At 41.4% G+C, this 20,164-nt stretch overlaps 1 protein-coding gene across 1 annotated transcript in view; it reads left to right on the forward strand.

Annotated features, from left to right (window-relative positions):
- Positions 1–657: 657 nt before the first annotated feature.
- Positions 658–20,164, forward strand: part of mid2 (midline 2) — an 87,195-nt gene continuing 67,688 nt past the window's right edge. Inside the window, exon 1 of the mRNA XM_054597222.1 lies at positions 658–700. The gene's annotated coding sequence lies outside the window, so the exon portion shown is untranslated. The remainder of the gene's footprint in view (positions 701–20,164) is intronic.

Raw genomic sequence — 20,164 nt, forward strand, 5'->3', positions numbered from 1 at the left:
CTCCAACTGCCTTTTATTAAAGGGGAATTGTGACCTCATGGTGTGACCCTTGTTACTGAACAACACCGCCGGTTGCCATCAGGCAACTTCATTCCATACGCCTTAAACCAGTCCATAGTTGTCGTTGTTACAAACTTTTGCCCTTCTATTTAAAGGTGATTATCCAATAAAAATAATGAATAAGTGTGAGGTGTAGCCTGCTGACCCTAAATACATGAGTTACTAGATAATAGTGACAGCAAGTCGTCACAGTTTGGAGTAACGTGGCTCTCTGTTGGCTCTATCTGCTGGCTTCTGCTTTTTGTATTGTATGGGTAGGAGGAGTGGCTTTCCTGTGATTGTCTGGCTTCTCTCTCTCTCTCTCTCTCTCTCTCTCTCTCTCTCTCTCTCTCGCTCCGTGTGTCTCTTTCTCTCTTTCCCTCTCTCATTTCCCCAAAGTTGAGTATTGCGCTCGCAGGGCGCTGTGGCTGGCGGAGCGGTGCAGCTCCACTCACTGAACGCACCGGGCTGCTTATTTCTTTTTTGCCGCTCCGTGTGGATCAGACTCCGGGGGGAGGGCGGGGAGAAAGGAGTCCTCATCCATCCCGGCTCGGTTCAGACCCGGTCCGTCCACCTCTCGCGTGTCTTTTTTTCCCTTCTAACTTCATTTCGGGCTACTTTCAAGATGACAGAAGAAAAAAGAGTTCGGCATGCAAAGCTGGTAGGTGTTTACAACCCATCCCCTCCGCGCGGAGAGGAGTCTGGATCTGGATCTGGATCTGGATCTGGTTCTGGTTCTGGATCTGGTTCTGGATCTGGATCTGGTTCTGGTTCTGGTTCTGGTTCTGGCTCTGGCTCTGGATCTGGTTCTCTCTGGTTCTGGTTCTCTGTGCGGGCTTCAGGTTTGTGGCAGCGCTCACATCCTCCGGGCTGAGAGAGGCGCACCGGGAATAGAAACGGGACCCGGTTGTTATGTTTTCCCCTCCATCCACTGGGAATGTCGTTTCTTTTGAATGGACCAGATCAAAACGAACTGGTCTGAAGTAGGCTGCTGGTTTAATGATCAAACTAAGTCACCTGGTGCTGTGTGTGTGTGTGTGTGTGTGTGTGTGTGTGTGTGTGTGTGTGTGTGTGTGTGTGTGTGTGTGTGTGTGTGTGTGTGTTCATGTCTAAAAACACGGATATTTTGCCATATATGGACGGGTGTGTGTTGTTGATTTAGTAAGCTGACAAATTGGACAGCAGCATTCTGTGTCTATTAACGCGTGCTGACAGTGAAACATTACATCAATAGGTTTTGTGTTTTTTTCTCAACGGGATCATTTCCAGTTATTTTAGTGAAATTACATAATGTCTACATTGTTTGCTTTTGAAGTCCCCTGTGTCTGAAGCACCATAAGTCTCGGACCCGTCTTTGGGAAGGCTGCCCTGCTGCGCACAGGATGGCAGACTCTGCTCATTAGAATGATTCAGCAGTTAGATTCATGTGTTGCTGTCATGCAAAAAAAAAAAAAAAAGAAGCAGCATGTGCAAACAGTTCTGTACCTCTGCTTGTGCTTGGGGGTTTAGGCTCAGTTGCAGTGCCATGAAACAGACACTTATTTGACATTTTATTAGGGTTTTGTTCGCATTAACCTGACTTGTTCTCCTACCATTTTTTGTAGGTTTTGAGGTGCGTCTTTGATGCTCGACAGTGAACTTGTTGTAATTTTGTCTGTATTTTGCGATAAGGTACCACTGTAATATTCCTGTTATACTCTTCATAAGAGTTTAAATGTGATTGCCGGCAATATCTTTTTAGTATTTTAGGATTCCTGTAAACATGTCAGTCTCACTGAGTAATGATAGTTTGACAGAAATGCATATGCAGTTTTAACATCGAGTCTTTCTTTCTTCTTTCAACTGATCTGAAGCAATGAACATTGACTTTAAAAATTTAAAAAAACAAATCTGCCACCGGGTAACATCAAAGAAGTAAGCCGGTGCCCCAGAATTAATACCCGGTCAAATTGTGATGAAATGCACAAAGTTGTCAGGAGAGTGTTGAAGTGTCGCTGCACATAATTCAGCTCGTTCGGCGTTGAACTATGTCATGATGATCCTGCTGAGCGCGACTGACAGCATGAGGGGACGTGCTTGTTGTTAGGCTGCTTTGAATGCCTCTGCGTGCTGAAGTGTTAGCAGCATTTAACATGGAAGGTCAGCGCTCTTGTTACCAGATGAACGGAGTACATCTTGAGTAGAAGGCTGCTTTTTATTTGGCTCTAACCTTTACTTAAATCAGCGGCTCTTTGCTGAATCTCGAGTCCTGATGCTCTGCCTCTCTCTGCCTCTCTCTGCCTCTCTCTGCCCCTCTCGTCACCATCTGTTTGAGCGAAGCAAAACCATGACAAAGTGGGTTAAGAGCACAAACCCAATCAACCCTGTGTATGTCACATAAGTACACTGTAGTAGTAGTAGTAGTAGTAGTAGTAGTAGTAGTATGTTTCTTTTTCTTCTTCCATAAAGTGAGATGCCCCGTCTCGTACCATTACACAACATGGCTCATCAGGCCGATTACACATCTGCACACTCATGTATGCTTCCATCTCAAATAAACTAGAGTCAATGCTGCAGGCTGCCACTTATACCTTCAAAAGTCATACATTCTCTTTCCTGACTGTCTATCTTTAGGGTTGTTTTCCTGTGGTCTCTCTCTCTCTCTCTCTCTCTCTCTCATCCTCCCTCCCTCTCATTTCTCCCTCTCTTGGTTTATCCATGCATCAATCATCTGTCTCCTTCCTCTCTGCTTCTGTTCGTCTCCCTCAGTCCCTCTCTTCTCTCCCTCTGAGGAATAAAGGGTGCCGTTCCGTCAGCGCTCTAAGGCACGTTGCAAAGCTTCACTGTGTCTGCTTTAGACCGCTATTAATGTATTTTGTTTGGTGTTTTGTGCATAAAGTTCCGTCTATTCACGTCAGACAGCAAGGAGATTAAGGAACAGTGGTGGCTTTAAAGAAACAACATTGAATCTAATAGATCAAGGCAGATACATTTAACATTACGCAAAGCTTTAAAGCTGGATGTCTCACAGCACTCATGGTTTGGATTGCAAAAGGCGGGTCAGGAAAAAAGGTGCCTTTCAATTTCCCTTTAATGAGAATTGTAAAAAGGAACCGGAAAATAATACATAGAATAATTACTACTTTGGATCCTTGACGTTTCTGCAGTGAGTGAAACAATCCGACAATGAGAGGGTGTAAATAACACAGCACAGAAGTTCACCAAAATAGCAGACATGTAATTGATCTCATTCCTTACTTATGTCACACAGTGTCAATTAACATATCTAAAAAAGTATCTCTGATTGCCCTCTGGCCATGTGTTACAGTAAGTGACTTGTGTCATGTAGCTGATTTATCATGGTGTCTGCAGAGACTTATTAGATTATACATTATATTGTGTTCCTCACCTTTACTCAAGGTCCTCAAAAGTCCTTGAAGACTTTTAAATATAGTCTACCGTTCAGCAGCTTAGAAATAAGTCCAGTTTGGCAGAACTTTTTTTTTCATCTTCATTTCAGAGGTGACATAAGTCGTACATCTAATTCCAAGTAGCATAAAAAGGTCCTTTTAAGTCTTCCTTGATGAAACTTTGAAACTGTCTTGCGATGGCACTTTTTCCAGTTATATTCTTATTAGTACACAACATCATTTGACCCGTCGCCTAGATTTGGTGTGAAAATTCTTTGTTAGGTTTCAGTGTTTGTGTTGTAATTGTTTTATTTTGATTTGTCTGTTTTATAATAGCAATAATACCCACAGGGACATATTTTTATGCTGGGCACAAAAGTGATATGTCAGGAGCATTGAAGTTAGCATAATCACAGAATTGAATGCTCTTGTGTAAGTCTGAGCTGTGTAAAGCAGCTGCCAATGCGTGTGAACTGACAGAAAGCTCTGTTCAAAATATATCTACATATGTAACGAAGCAACAGGGATCTGTAACGAGCTTCATATTAACGACAAGAGTTGGCACAGCAAAGAAGGAAGCGTGGCTCTAGTTATATTAAATGGGAAGTGTCGAAAAAAGGGTGAAACAGCAGTGGGAACAAACCAACGACTGTTTTAGAAGAGACTTCCTCCGCTTACTGAAAAAGAGAGAAAAAATCTCATCCCCTATTCAACTTGCTTCCTGCAATAGACTGAGGCTGTCACAAATAATTGGCAATAAATGCCAACCTGTGTTTAGCCTGAGTGGAAGTCAGCAGTGGAGATAAGTAAATACCTTCATAGTATTCCTATTAGTCATACAATGACAATATAAATCTCCTTTTCAGTGAAATAAATAACTCACTTTTATATCCACAGTTATGAATATTGTGATGGAGGTGACATTATGCAGGACATTTACATGTGATAGCTGTAGTAATAAGTTATGGAGTGTACAAGAACGGCAACTAACAGATTCCCACGTTCTTACTGGGGAGCATTCATTGTCAGAGGAAATGGTCTCTATGTGACATAGAATGGATCAAGGGAAAGTATGTGGGAGTCGAAGCAGACGTAGCATGGATGGATGTATGGTGTGACAGATTTCCTCCTGTTTTTGTTTCCAGACTCCTTTGATCTCTTCATTGCAGGCAAAGCTTGTCTCACAGATACATTTCATAATGCATGTGGATCAGCAAAGAGCAGTCATGCATGGCGACAAATTGCCTAACCTTCTCTTTGTTGACAAAAACAATATTAATGGGATTTCATGATGATGCTGGTTGGGTGTTAAACATCCACATCACTGCAGCTTGAGCTGAAAGGTTCAGACTGGGGCTGAGCAGTGGCACCCAGCTAGTCAACTGGCAAGCAGTGCAATCGGAGCAGAACAGAGCTCACATATAAAAAGGAATAGAGAATACATTTGGGAGAAATGCTGAAGAATGCTGTTTCTCCCAATCGATACTTAGTGGATGTTTTCCAGACTGATATCTCACAGCAGAAACTGAGCTTGCAAGATTTTAACTGTCTTCTGAACGGCATCTAAGCTATATATGTTACGACAATAAAAAATGGATTGTGGGCCCAGTTAGGAAGGAAGCTTCGGACGTTGACAGATTCACTGCAGTACGACTCTTGACCTCTTTGAAGATATGGACCTCAGGTTGCTTTCTAATACAAAACATACTTTAGGCCAAATTCTGTATGATGTCTTCTGTAACATGGAGTGCCAGGAATGGATCACATGATATGAGCCATTGCTTATTGGGTTATAACTTTACATGTGCGGAGGCCGGGGTAGCTCAGATGACAAACTGGCAATGGCAGGGAACATGTCATGGTCCAGTCTCTGAAGGTAAACCGGTGAAAGCCAATAAGCTGCAGGCAGAGGCCCAGGCTTTAGCTCGGGGCTACAGGCTGCATGCATTTCAGATTCAACAACCCGTTGACCTAGGAAAGAGAAGTTTGAAAACCAATAATCTGAAACACATGAAGACCGAAAATCTTAAAGAATGAGGGAGGACAAATACCGCTATATTTCACCCCTGCCTTTGCATTTCTCCTTCTGCTGATACTTTCTTTCCTCGTTTCCCTTTTTTCCGTCTCAATGTCATCGAGCACAAGTGCAAAACCTTTCAGTTAACATTAATGCACTTGTAAAACACAAGTGTTCTGAACAAGCACATTACATGCCCCATTCCAATGTAGTAAATAAATGACCATGTGGAGCATTTTATTACAAAGATCTGTCACAAAACAGGTGAATTGTTTACACAGTTTTACTTCATTAGGTAAAAGGTTTATTGGCTGGGTTCCCCTGGGGTAAAGGCTGAATGTCCACAGAGATTTGATTAGATTACACAGCGTCAGCGTGCATTGGAATCCCATAAGGCTACAAACTAATTGTTTGGTATTGCTGCTTGGAGGTGGTGCTGTTTGAAACTTTATCAGCCAAGTAGCTCACTAGATTGCACCTTTGACAGATACATTGTCCAAGATAACAATTTCTTGTTTTAAAGCTGTAAGCACTCAACATTTATCGATTCTGAGGCCTTTCAGTTTTTATTTTGGAGGTGAGAAAAATGTAATTTGAACTTAAATGACATCGGAGGAATGAACTCAGATGCCTCAACAAACGAGTCTGTCAGTTAGCAGAAAGGTACATTTAGGTAAGGAGTGCAGATGCTTAGTTCAATAAGGAGGGATCAACTTGAAATGAATATTTACATTAACAATGAATTAGACTCCATTAACATAACCGCTTGATTCAGTTGTTTGGTTAGATAGTGTGCTTGCTGATGAAGGAAATGTGTGAATGAGAGGAGCTTTGAAAAGCGTGGGAAAGCAGAGGTGAAGAGAAGATTTGAAACATTTTTTCCTGTAGAATATAAAAAATTGTAAACATGAAGAAAAGAATACTCCTTTTATAGCTTTTGTGGAATTTTTGTTAAATGTTGAGATTTATTTAGACTTTCTGACTGCCAATAACCTTGCAATACAATTTCAAGCATCTTTTGAGTGTTTTTCTTGCTTGTAATTGTACAGCTTGAACCAAAACAACCAAATACAAGAATGTAGACAAAGCTATATTTGGGTTGTGGATACAAGTGAAAAAACTGTTGGTGTGATTGCGGCCTTAGCTTGTCCTGTTGCTCTGTCATGTGCAAAACACAAAAACATCTTAAAATACTTTGTTCTAAATCCTAAGAATCTCACCAGAAATGAGGAACATTGGGGGCTTTTTCACCCAACAGCAACAGCTGAGCTGGGGAGGCGTCCAACCTCCCAGCACGCTGTAGTTAACAGCCAGCTGCCTGTGTAAACCCCTACAGCGACGCACGTGTTTCCCATGATCTCACCTGCTGGCACCGGGAGCTTGGGATGAGGCCAGGTTCTGCCGTCATGCTGCCCACCCCAGAGGTGTCTCTGTTGGGGTTGGAGTGCACCACATCTCCTCTCTCCGGGATATCGGAGCCATGGAGGTGGTGGAGGGTGAGGAGCTCTGCCCAGGGAATGGTGGTGTGACCCTGGGATAAATACTGTACATATGTGTACTTCATCATGACATGTGAGCAGAGTGTTAGTATTTTCTGTTTTCATCTAAGGATGTTATGGAAGAAATGCCTAACACCCAACTTTCTTCACACGTCAGCGCATTAGAAGATAGTTTCAATTACGTTTTTTCATTAAGATTTCTAACTATAGTAGAAACTTGTTACTAGCTCTCTCTATTTATTTCTGGGCCATTTAACAGAGCTATAATGAACAACTTTATACTAATGCCAGCACAGCAGTTGTGATAATAAAAAAAAAAAGTGGGATTGGCCTTGGAAGACTTTGGCAGAGAGAAATAAATAACTATAAAGAGACAGTTCGAGAAGGTAGGTGTAAACTGGAGGAGGCGTGAAAAAAGATTTTTGAGCTTCAAGGATGTTTGGAGGATTCTGGGGAGTTTTAATAGCTACACAGCATAGAGATGAGACAAAAAAAAGTCACGGGGGTAGAGGAAGAGAAAAAACATGGCTCTTTCCTCGACTTACTCACGCTCGCGCATACATACTTTCATCATACACACTCATCCACCCAGCAGGCATCTTTGAGGAACACCTCTCTAAAAGCAGCTCCTCTCTTTGCTGCTTGATTACAGTTACAACGATCTCTAGGAGTCTCTGATATTCTCCCAAGACCCTCTGCTAAACATAGATCAGTGCCTGCAGGATGTTATGTTGTAACACTATTAGTTCCTTAAAATATATAAAATACCTCCACTGAAGTTGGCCATTTTATCCAGACCCGTCATTAATGTGAGTAGGAGTTCTTGTGAACCTGCCTCCAACAAACAAACCTTGGACTGAGTTCTTTTTATTAAGTCTCCAGGCCATCGGTTCAGTTCAATATTGATATAGCAGTAGACATTGTTAACCTTCACCATTATTCTCTTTTGTTTGGCAGTGCCGCGGGGATGGCTATTTTTAAAATGCCGGCACGGTTTGGGCAGCTATTGTTTAACAGCCTATTGATTTGTGTCAGCTTCAGTTGCAGGGCTAAAGGAAGGAGGAATGTGTTTTGTTTTCTAAAAAACACACGTATTTAAAATGTTTTAGAGCGTATGTAAGAGCTAACTCCATCTCAGCCCAAGTAGTTGTATCTCTTCTTTTTTTTCAAAAGGCTTTTATTTTGAATATTGGCTGCATATATTTACATATTTCTGAGATATTACATTGCTTGCCTCTTTGTCAGTGCTGTTGTCTGCTCCCCACTTCAAATGACTCACTATGTGTTGGGTATCATTGCAACATCATTGTTGCTGCAGCTGCAAGCTCCGATCTGCCTTTGGACAGTTGTGTTGTGGTGCGGTTGCCTCTCCCAGAAAGTACACAGCGGCAACCTACAACATGTTCATATCAATATTTCCATCACACGTCTGTCTGAGCTCAGATCAGCCAGATTTCTCATCTAATGAATGTTTATTAGTGATAAATAAAACTTATTGAACAAATAGAGCTTCAAGCCTCCGACATTTCGAATCATAGAGCCTGCTGAGCCAATCGAACAGCAGCCAAGGAAAACAATGGCTCATACTCTTCCCCCCCTGAAGGAAATGCCAAACATTACAGCGCTGTATAAATAGAAGGCTCTGACTTTGTAGAATGAGAGCGTGAGATAGAGGACAGGAACCCCCTCCCCTGAGGTCACACAGATGAAGGTCTCCCACTTCTCACTTTATTGCTCTTTTTGTTTTTCTCTCTCTGGGCGTGAGATCTATTTTTGAGCAGATTTATTTTTGACCTCCCAGTGTTTTTTCACCTCCTTTCTTTACGTCTGTATTTTCTATCTCCCTCTCTCTTCCCCTGACACTCAGTCATAATGAATAACTAAAACAGCCTAGTAACACATCACAAACGCATCCTGCTTTATTAATGGCACCACCTGCATCCACAGTTGAAGGGGCAAATGGCACTCCTGGATGTATTGTGTTTTGGGCTGTGTGTACGGACTTTGATCCAAGGTGAATGCTATCCTTAGAGCATTTGTTTAATGGCTTTTGGTCAAGCAGTCTATTCTCACTGTTGACAGCATCTGGATAAATGCAGCCGATGTGAAGGCACACATGGTCCTACAATGTGCAGCATGATGTGCGGTAGCAAGGTCTTTCCCACTGGGGCCACCAGAGCTGGAATGGAAAATCAATCTAGGGATTAAAATATAGAAACGTCGATTTCATTTTGTCATTTCACACTTATTTTTTTCCCGCCTTCTATTGGGAAAGGGAGGGAGGGAGACAGAGTCGTCCCCAAAACGAGGTAAGTTGTTTCTTCTGTGTGTAATGAGGTTACGGATGATTCAGCAGAGACGACTCCAACAAGTCTTTCATCTGTATCTTTTTGTATCAAGCGTAAAAAATGTATTTCCCTCGGCTGGAAATCTTTGCAGACAGTTTGGAAGATTGAGCCCCAGCTGCTTCTGCAGATTTAGGGAGCTGCATGCACATGGGGTAGTTTGCATACATATACACCGGGACACACATTCACTGCAGAGGCTTTCTGTATTTCACTCTTTGTCTTTTTTTATCTCAATCTTATCACCACAAACTGGCAGAAGCTGTAGCTGCATGAGTGTAAGCTTTTCTCTTCCCAGGACATTTTTTATCATACTGCAGTGAGGAGGAAAAATGTCCAAACTCTTGTCATTTTCTAGTAGGCAAATCCATTGTTGTAGCACAGCAGGCGGTTTTGCCTCCGAAATGTTTCTTAATAAGGACAGCTGTCATGCAAGCAGTCGGGATTGTTAATGCTTTGAGTCCTGAGTATCGACCTGAGTATCTGCCTCCTTTAGAATCAATAAGGCCAGTGTGGACAACATAATTTGCTAATACAGTTTGGCCAGCTACGGGTCAGTTAGCTCCTTAAGAGCTTGTTTTTCACAATGGGGAAACCTTTTCAGGAATACATTGTCAATCTTTATGCAGAGGGCTATTGTTTTCTTGACAGTCCTCCAGTTTAATATAGGTGTACAAGATGTATTTTCCCGGTGAAAAGAACCTCTTTGCGGAAGCTGAAAGTGCCGTTTATATGGTGCGTAGATTGCTTTTTCGCACTATGTGCAGTACATTTGCATATATATAGAAAATACCTGTAAAAGGTGAGCTATTAACTTGGCGCCATACTCTTACACATACACATAGAGATGAAAATATTGAAAAATTGAAGCTGATTTGGAGTCAACTGTAAACACAAGCAAGTTTTGATTGGCAATACAATAGATTTCTCAAGTTCTGCAGCGTGTGCTTTTTCACTCTTTCATCTTATTTGATGTCTGTTTTTATTGCATCAACACATGTAGTGGAATATTTAGGCTCCAAAATATTAGTTATTGAGGCGTTCTTTGGAGCTTAGTCATAGAAAACAGTAATCAATGTTGTATCTCTTGGATGATATTCAAGGTGAACTAGCTTTGGTTATGTGCAATATTTCCCTGTGTATGAGAGCAAACTTTGTAGTTTTAAAAGGCTTTAGCAGACAAGAAGATTGCAGGCAGCAAAGCACGAGAGACAAATCTCAAACAAACAAAAACAAGATTTCAAATGGTTCTAAGAAAAAAACATTTGATTCTGGATCCATGTCTGCTGTCAGTTTTAAACCAGTAGTGTATCCAAGTACTTTAAGCTAAAATATTTCAAAAGAGAAATCACGAGATGACCACAATCTATCTACAAGCCCGATTTCCTGGGTCAACAGTTCACAACCCTAACACTATCCATTGGGCTTGAAGCCTGCTCACCAATTACATTTTTGCCTTTGTTGACAATTAGCGTTAACTCTAGTCTGTTCTCCATTGCTCTTCATCCTTTCCTCCCTCCAGCACGCTCAGCCACGTCTAAATATCTAATAAGCTGTTCTGCCAACTTCTGATCCCGGGTTTGTTCTCACCTGGGCAAATGCACATGAATAATGGAATTGGCAGGAAATGAGGCAGGGGCATGGTTGCTACTCGGTGTTGTGTTGAGGCCTGATAAGGCTCCCCACCGCGGCAAAAGAGCCTCAGAGAGCTGATGAGAAGCCGTCTGACAGCATTAGCTTCATTACCCACAGGCTGCCAAGCTGTAACAGGCAGATGCATTAAGTGGAGGGTGAAAGAGAGGAGGTGTGTTCCACTCACTGTCACAACCCTGTGAAAATCTCATTTCATTCTGCTTTCATGTAGCCTATAAATGTATTAAGCCAATTAGCAAGTCTGGCTTGGCCTTGCGCTTGACAAGAATTTATTGTTTATTTCATTTTCAGTGTCTTGCATCAGCACATGTCCTTCACACAAGAGTCCTCATCAGCACTGGTGATAGGGAGTGAAAGGAATATAGGAAACAAATCCGTCTGTGAAAATGGATGTGGCTATATGCAATGTCACACACCCAGCTGCACCGTCAGTGAGACCCCTGGGGAGTCATTTAGGTCGGTAATAATAGACATCAACACATTATTCCAAATGCACAAGCGCAGCTAGTTTTATATAGTTAGCTGTGATTAAGGAACATTCAACCACGCCTTACTCAGTTTTAAAGTTGGGTGATATGAACACATTTTAAAATCATGTTAAAATATAAGAAATCATTTTTAAGTGTATAATGAGCAAAAAGGGTTAAATACTTCATTTATATAACAAGAAATGTACTGTATTTATAGTTTAAACAGGAAAAACACAAAATATCAGTATGTCATTGCTATACGATTAGTGCCAAAACTTATTTTGGATGACATCCAACACGTCAATAACTGGACCAACACACCAGTTTCCTTTGGTGCCAACATGATTCATGCATAATTTTCTTGCGCCGTTGTGTGTTACATCAGAACAGGAGTTTCCATGAGATTGGACTGAGGCACGGCGAGGTGAACTGAGATAACTCGTCCCCAGAGTCCCAGCCATGTTTTCCCCATCAAGAGCTAACATTGGTAACCAGGGAATGGGAAAGCTTACTTGTACAGTGAGTCACAGTTCTGCCTGCTGCCTTTTTTTAATACTGCACTGATGTGGTGGAAGAGAGCAGGCTGACCTTGAAGACTGTCAGCAGCTTGCTATGCAATTGAAAAAGTTGCTTTTGTTGAAAATGTAATTTTTTAAATGTGAAATGTTTCCCTTATAATGATTCTTTCAGGCAGCTGGAGACTAAATCATTTGAAAAAAATTAATAATTGAGGAATCAATTTGCAGTGCAGTGTTTGTAGATATGTCCTTAAACGGACAAATCCCAAGTAAATGAAAAAAGGTTATAGGATTTAAGCAACATAGTACCTCGAGATTGTTCAAAATGCAACCTAACATTGTTGATTTTATTTTGAAATTGGTTTTGTAATAGGAGCTGTCTCCAGTGTAGCAGTGAGAGGGTTAAGCTTAAACCAGCCTGCTCAACTGCACTGAATGTGAAATGGAAACACCGGCTTGGCTGCATTACTGTTTACATTCTATGAATAGGAATCACATGTTTGATGAAACCAGACCGCTCTGAAGGCTGCAGAGAGAGAGTGAGAGGAAGGCAGGAAAAAGACAGAGTGAGTGAGTGAGCGAGAGAGAGAGAGAGAGGAAATATCGGGCTAGTGGAGGCGGGAAGAAGAGTGAGAACAGAGGAAGAAGAGAGGAAAAGATGAAGGGAGACGGCGAGAAGGAAAGTGGGGCCAAAGGAAACCTGGCCTCCTGTTTATCATGTGTTGAAGCATTCCTTTTTTTATCCCATGAAGCGGGTGCAGAGAGACACATGGCTTCTTTCAAAGAGCGCACGGAAACGTAACACAACAGATTTAATGTGCTGCTTGATCCCACTTATATAAACATATGTACAGTTTGGTACGTTCTGGTCAACTTGAGGTTCTCTCATTTCCTTTTTCCAAAACCATAGCAGTGAATTAGCTGTAGTCTGGCAAAACTCAGCAGTTGTAGTCCTGACATGTGTCCTATACTTGTGGATATATTTAACCCCAATTGCTTAAATAGATTGCCATCCCGAAAATGCAGGGATTTCATGCAGCAATGTGACTAGATTCCACTGAATACACTCAAACAATGTCCCGTTTCTTTCTGGTTTAAACGCTCAGCTGAGGTGATTAGGGAGTAGGGGAGGCCATGTTTCATAGCTTTAGAGCTATGTTTGCTTACACACAAAATAATGAGGAAATTTTGCCATTATTTTGTATGTAAAACAGAAAGGGGGAACAAAATCACAGTACAGTCCAAGTTATGCTAAGCAGGATGGTTTGAGTATCAAAATGATTGCTTTTTCCGAGAGGCATCCCAGGGCAAAAAGACAGATTCGAGGAAATGAGTGGACCGCTTTAACTTTCTGGTCCAGCAAACATAATTCCCAATAAATTGGGAAATTTGCATGTAGGTTAATTTAATTTAATTGGGTATGGGTACTGCTGCTGTGCAGGCCACAATAACTTGTCAAATTATTCGAGGCTTTGGATGATAACAGCATTTTCAGATTTGGAAGGCATGACTTGCTCTGTACTGTGATTTTGTTCCCTTTTTCTGCTTCATGTAGAAAATAATGGCGAAATATCAACATTTTCCTTTCTCTTGCCTTTATTTGCATATTTGATATCCGGGTTTTCCAAAAGCATTGGGAAAGTAATCATGTTACGGTACTTTATTATTGTGATACTTGGATTAGGTTACTGAACACATCTTCTAACGAGAACTTGTATCGAATACATTTTTGACGTAACCCTCCCCTGGTTATGTTTTACTGTTTCAAGTTAGCATGCTGGCAGAAACAGCCTTTTAATGTGTTGCCAGCATCTTTATTCTTTTGCCTGTTTGGAGATATTTGTGGAATGCTCTGCTTAACAACAGGTCCACAGCAGATTGAGGTCACAGACAACAAGCTGGGCTTGTCAGTTGAAAAGCATCTGTCTTTGTTCAGCCCTGAACCACTGTGGAGAATCAACCTGATAGCATGAATGCTGCTGACCTTCACAGGACCCCTAGCAAACAACTATTTTACTAGTTCACACTGGGGTTAAAAGGTTTAACCCCAACTTTTATGATTTGCCTGTTAAAATATAATTTGTTGATATTTAAAAAAATACAAAGATTCAGTTGAAATGCCAGTGAAGTTAAGCTAGCATTGCTTTATTGCAATTTTCTCTAGACGATTTGTTTAAAGAATAGCTTGAAATGCACTTGTCAGTGAGAGATGGGTCGGATAAGAAGATTACCACTCTAGTCTCTGTACTGTAAATCTGAAGTTACAGCCAGCAGCCGGTTTGCTCAGCTTAGCATAAAGACCGTAAAAAGTGTAAAACATCTAGACTGGCTCTGTCTAGATAAAAAGATGTAAATTCATTCATTAGCATCTCTTTTGTTTTATCCCTAAAAAAATACAACTTGTGTGTCTTGCTGCCACTGTGACCAGCCAAAACTCACTATTGTGGTCTATGACCTGTGTCATTTTTTACACTATGGTTTCTGTGGTCTTTTGGAAAGTTTGCACTCATTTACATTTTTCAATCACCTGCAGAAGAAGTAAATGAGAACGGCAAATTACTTCACTGCCTATGGCTTCACTAAGCTACTCTTTAAGCACTTTGCTTATACTATTTGTTTCACAAATAATGTCTCAAATATCAGAAGTGATAGCATTTTCCCATAATGAGAATCCAAATGGTTATTTTTTCCTCCAGCTTTAACAACCTTCTGGTTTACCATGACAACGTCTGAGGGTGTGTTTTCCAAAACTCCCTGCAAAGGGAAAAGGAGCGACCCCCTGCTGCTCTTGTTTACTGTCGCCTTGCTCTCCAGAGCCTTTAAACCTTCAACTGTGTGATTTTCTGCTCCTCTTCCTTTACTGTGATAATCCTGTGACTGACAGCCTCCAGTGAGATGGATAGATTGCAGGTACACTCAGGGAACACAGAGTAGTGGGAGTGCCGATGGAGGGATTGGGTGGGGGTTTGCGGGTGGAGGAGGGGTGGTACATACACTGTCAATCTGACAATGAAAACTGGCGATTCACTGTAGATTCTCACAGTGTTGAGGTTGAGTCGGTTGCCATTGATGGGGCTACTGGTGCTGGAGCAACCACAGACTTAAAGTGTGTGTCATTGTGTTTGTTCATGTTAAGGATCCACATATGGATATGGGTGCATACATGCTTGTTGTTCATACCCATATAATCCACCTTGCACTGAGGCACAGCCTTTCCAGGAAGTAATCTTTTACTCTGCTTTCTACCCGGGGAGCGAGTCTCTTTGATAGATGTCTAACATCTGGCTCTGGTTGCACCTCAGCACGTCCTTCCTATCTTTGAAGTTAAATTTTTTCAGTAAACGCTCGCTGGCTTTGGCCCTTCTGTGTGGAGTTAGCATGTTCTCCTCATGTCAGCGTGGGTCTTCTCCCAAGTTCTCCTGCTCCGTGCCACTTTCAAAAGAAATGCAGGTTAGATTAACTGTTGACTGTCGGTTGGGTTCTGAATGTGAACGTGAATGTTTGTCTGTCTGTAGATTAGGTTAGATTAGATTACATGTTCATGAAGTTGTGAGTGGTATTACATTTCATCATTGAGATTCTATAAATCACATGTATGGAAAAGATTATATTCAATAAATGTTATCCTAGAACACTTTGACACATAACATATGGATTTCAGATAAATAGAAAAATAATGTAGGTGAAAATAGGGTCACCAAAATGACTATACAGGAATGTAAAAAATTGAGCTTTTGTGCTCTTGACAATAAATCTTGTAGAATTAAATATACCTGCTGCAGTGCGAGTGCACTTGTGTCTTTTGGTTCAGAGGTCTAGGTGTGGTGCTTTGTTTCAACTCGAGCCGCTTCATCCCGACATCATCAAGTGTCCATTAGGCTCCCGTTTTGGCTCTGCAGCTGTGCCACCGCAATTCAGGGGGGAGCAATTCAGTTTTTACAAGTGGATTGTTTTTTCAAGGATAATCATCTTTGTTCCACAAATGCCTTTTCTGTAGACTGATGCATGCGTCGTCAAAGTGAATTTATACACATGCAAGTACTCACCCAGGGAACTGTGTGACTGTGCTTTTAAATTAACTGACTTTTTTATTGTGCCCATGTTTGCAAGATTACGAAAAGATACAAGCCGTGACATCAGTGTTTTCTATTTTTGGGGCATTCCCCAAGGTCATGTCTCATAAACTGGATGAGGAATTCATTACTGCTGCCACAGTTATTGGATCTAATTGAAGCATAAAAGAGCTTCTGCACACATAAACACTGAATACAAATGTAATCACACTGGGTCCTTGCACTGGGGCAGCAGTTTGTCAGCACCCTTCATGGCCTATAAACTGTTGCCCCTCTGCAGCAGGTAGACATTCAGACTTGAATGCATTACTATCTATGTCATCAAAGCCATTGGCTGAGAAGGCTTTCTGTTTATGGATGTTGACTAGCACCTGTTCAAAGGATGTCAGAAGACAAAGGATAAAGCATAAGCCGATTAGAATTCACAGTCTGTTATGTGGGCACCAAAGAAAATTATTTATCTAACCCTGCCTCTTCACACAGACTAATGTTGCATCGTTGTTTTTCATCTGTTTGCAAAAAAAAGCTCTCAATGAGACCTAAAAATCGACATTAATCAGCGCAACAATAGATCAGAGTGAGTGCCTCGCAGCTTTATGCGCATGTGATGTGTTTGTACGTGTGTGTGTGTGTGTGTGTGTGTGTGTGTGTGTGTGTGTGTGTGTGTGTGTGTGTGTGTGTGTGTGTGTGTGTGTGTGTGTGTGTGTGTGTGTGTGTGTGTGTGTGTGTGTGTGTGTGTGTTTTTCCTCAAGCACCAGCTCAAGCTGTTCTCCTTCCAGATGGGACACTTCACCTTAACAAGAATGGCAGATGAAGAGAAACAACGAGACAGAGAGAGTTTGTGCCTGTAAATGTGCGGCTCTGGCTGTGTGTGTGTGTGTGTGTTTTTTCTGTGTGTGTGTGTGTGTGTGTGTGTGGGGTGTGTGTGTGTGTGTGTGTGTGTGTGTGTGTGTGTGTATCTGTGTGAGCCTGCCAGCAGGAGAAACGCCTTCACCATGAACCTAGCGTTTCAGTCCCCAAGTGGCTCAGCCGGCATTGTCTCCCCGGAGTGACACAGCTAAAGCTTAATGGGCCTGGTGATGGTGTGTTAAAGCTTGGCGTTAATTATAACACCAAGCTTCGTTAAACACAGTCACATTGAGATCAGCATCAGCGGCACTGTTGGGCTCTGTCCTAGGGAATAAAGGGAGGCTGATTCAGTGTACAAATCCACCAAAAATTTTTTGATTTGGCATGGTACAATGACCTGATGATCTTGACTCAATGTGTATCCTGAGAGTCTTCATGAATGTGGGCCTTGTTTCCTGTTGTTGACATATTCCACCGACCCAGAAGTCATATGGCACTGACCTGTAAAGCAGTTCTCAGTCACTTCCTTCTTGATGAAAATATTGATCGCACTTACTTTGAAAGTTTTAACATAATTTAATTGTTTGATTTTTACAGATTCTTTAATGTGATAATAATTAAAATGTGTATATCTTCAAGTAGATGTCTTGCTGAATTAACTGGAATGTTTTCTAGGTGAGAAGCAAAGTATCCAGTGAAAACTACTGCAGATTGAATAAAAATTACCAAAAAATGACAGAATAATGATTACACAAGTGTAAAGGTTTGTTAGGAGAACTGTCATATCTGTACCTTGAGTCGACAAGCAGAGCGGCCAGTGGCCTTGCTTGTCATCAGAAGACCTTAAGGTTGTCTTTGTGTCCGTCCGTCCGTCCCCCCCCCAATCCTGTTTGGTTATTTCCATTCGCCTACCCCTGGATATCCATTATCTGATACAGTGGAGATAAATTAAAACCTATTGTCGGCGTTATGAAGCAGAACCTTATGCTTGCTCACTCTGTGGTTGCTCGCCTCTGATCTCTCTTTATCACTTCTCCAGCCGGGCTGTGCGATAACAGCCACATAAAGCATCTGATAAATAGCAGCCAAGGTGAATATTGGAGGAGGACATTATGTGCACATGGTCACACAGCTTTCTCATAGACAAATGCCTAAAATGTACACTCGTATACAGCCTCACAAACACACAGCACAATCAGCATAATATCTGCATGATTGGATGTAAGAAGTTATTTGTTTCCTTTGCAGATAATGAACTTTGTAAAGAAGCCGCTGCATGCATATAACTACTTTCCTCAGTTGAGTGCCGTTCCATGCACTTAGCCGCTGCTCAAATCATGTTTGCTTTGAACACAGCTCAGTGTCGAGCATGGTTTCTGGTGCAGCAGAAGGGAGGAGACTTTTGTTAGTGCAAATGAATTTGAGCCTTTGAGCTCTGATTCTGTATAGTCCCGTCTCCAGCTTGTACTTTGCCTGTCTCAGAGATTATGGGAGTTTTTGTAGTTCCTTATGCATCTGAATTCACTCTTCCAAATTAGGAAAGTGTCACAGCATAATAAAGTTATTACAAATAGTCTGTGGATGGCAGAGCTAACTCAATATACCTTATTGTGAGTCAATAAGAAGACAAAGCTACACTTCAGCATGATGTTTTGACACAAGTTCTGAAGTGATCTGTCTGGAGTCAGGCTGAACCAATAAAGGTCATATCTCCAACATATTTTAGCTTCAAAATGCACAATAAATGTTTTTTGTGAAGCTGCAACAATAAGTTAATCGATTAGTCATTCAACAGATAATTGATTTGCAAATATTTAGATAATTGACAAATCATTTAATGTTATTCAAGCAAAAATGCCAAATATTTTCATGTATTAGCTTCTGAAATGTAAGGATTTGCTGCTTTTTTTTGTCATACAATAGAGTAAATTAAAAGTCTCAAGCTTTATGACCGTTGGTCAGACAATACAAGCAAATTGACGACCTTGATCACCTTGTGAGCTTGTAAATGCTATTCTTTTCAGCATTTTAGTCTTTAGGGATTTAAAAAGATCTTCTCTGTAATGACAAAGAACCAGCCAGGCCAAAATCCTGAGATGCTGAACAAAAATGAAATGGGGACTGTGACTGTGTTTAAAGTTGCTTGATGTTTAGTTATCACTGTTGGAAAACCAGGAAGCTGAATGATCGGTAACTAGATAAACCTACTGATAAACATTGTGGACACTCAAGGTCACTCACATCATTTTTTCCTTACTTTGAAATTTCTCAATATTGTTAGTGTCCTTTGTATCTGCTGCACTTTTCTTGATAGTTTATCACAAGTTTAGTTTCAAGTGTTTGTGTCTGAAGATAGTCATGTACACAATGACCTAAGCGTCAGAGGTCACTTTTTACATTAGTCATAACCAGTAAAACCCAGTCATCGGTGAATCCTGCATGACTGGGGCAGAGGGAGACGAGGGCAGTCTTTCAGGAACAAACCTCAAGTAATGAAAATGTCACTGTCAGCTATGTTGGGTCGTCCGCTTTAATACTGTAGTTTCACGGTGCCTGCTTTGTTTCTTTAAAAAGGATATAGAGCCACTATAAGCTGCGCTGCTCTACAACTGAATCAGTCAGTGTGGGGGTGGGGGTTATTGGTGATTTCTCATGTCAGTGGTTTTAAGGCCACCCAGGGGAGACAGCTTGATGTGTAGGCTACAAGGTGCTGAGATTAGGAGGGCTTGGAGAAAGAGGCGGAGGATCTGAAATCAATCTTTGTGTATAGCTCCGGCCCTGTTTCCACTGTCCCACTCGAAATTGTTTTTTTGGATCATGCTTTAAAGGTTTAAATGTCCTTGGATTGTTTATTGCTTGATAAGTCAAGCTGATCTTACCATGGCAGCCATAAAAATAGACCAAGTCAGGCATGAGATGGAGAGAGACAGATGGCAATGAAATGCACTAAAAAGAATGAAAAGTTTAAAAATGTAAGGTTAATAGTTCTTCTCTGCCTCCTCTATTATTCAGTTAACCTTTATCCTCCCGGGTCGTGCAGTCGTTCCACTTCTTCTGACACAGCTCTGCTGGAGGCATCTTGTGTTAAAGGCTGCGACATGGAAGCCCAGACCACAGTTCTGCAAGCAGGGCGGCTGATGTATAAAGCAATAAGACAATGTTTGTTAGTAATGTTTCTCCTGTATCTGCACAGGCCAGTCCGTCGTCCCTTAAGCCAGTTTCTCATGACTGATTCAGTTAAAATCAGAAATGGGTAAATTGATGAGTTGCCTATACTTCCCTCTGTTGCATTCAATAAAAAACAGCCAGGGG

The sequence above is a fragment of the Anoplopoma fimbria genome, chromosome 4 (assembly GCF_027596085.1).
Source record: "Anoplopoma fimbria isolate UVic2021 breed Golden Eagle Sablefish chromosome 4, Afim_UVic_2022, whole genome shotgun sequence".
Taxonomy (NCBI): domain Eukaryota; kingdom Metazoa; phylum Chordata; class Actinopteri; order Perciformes; family Anoplopomatidae; genus Anoplopoma; species Anoplopoma fimbria.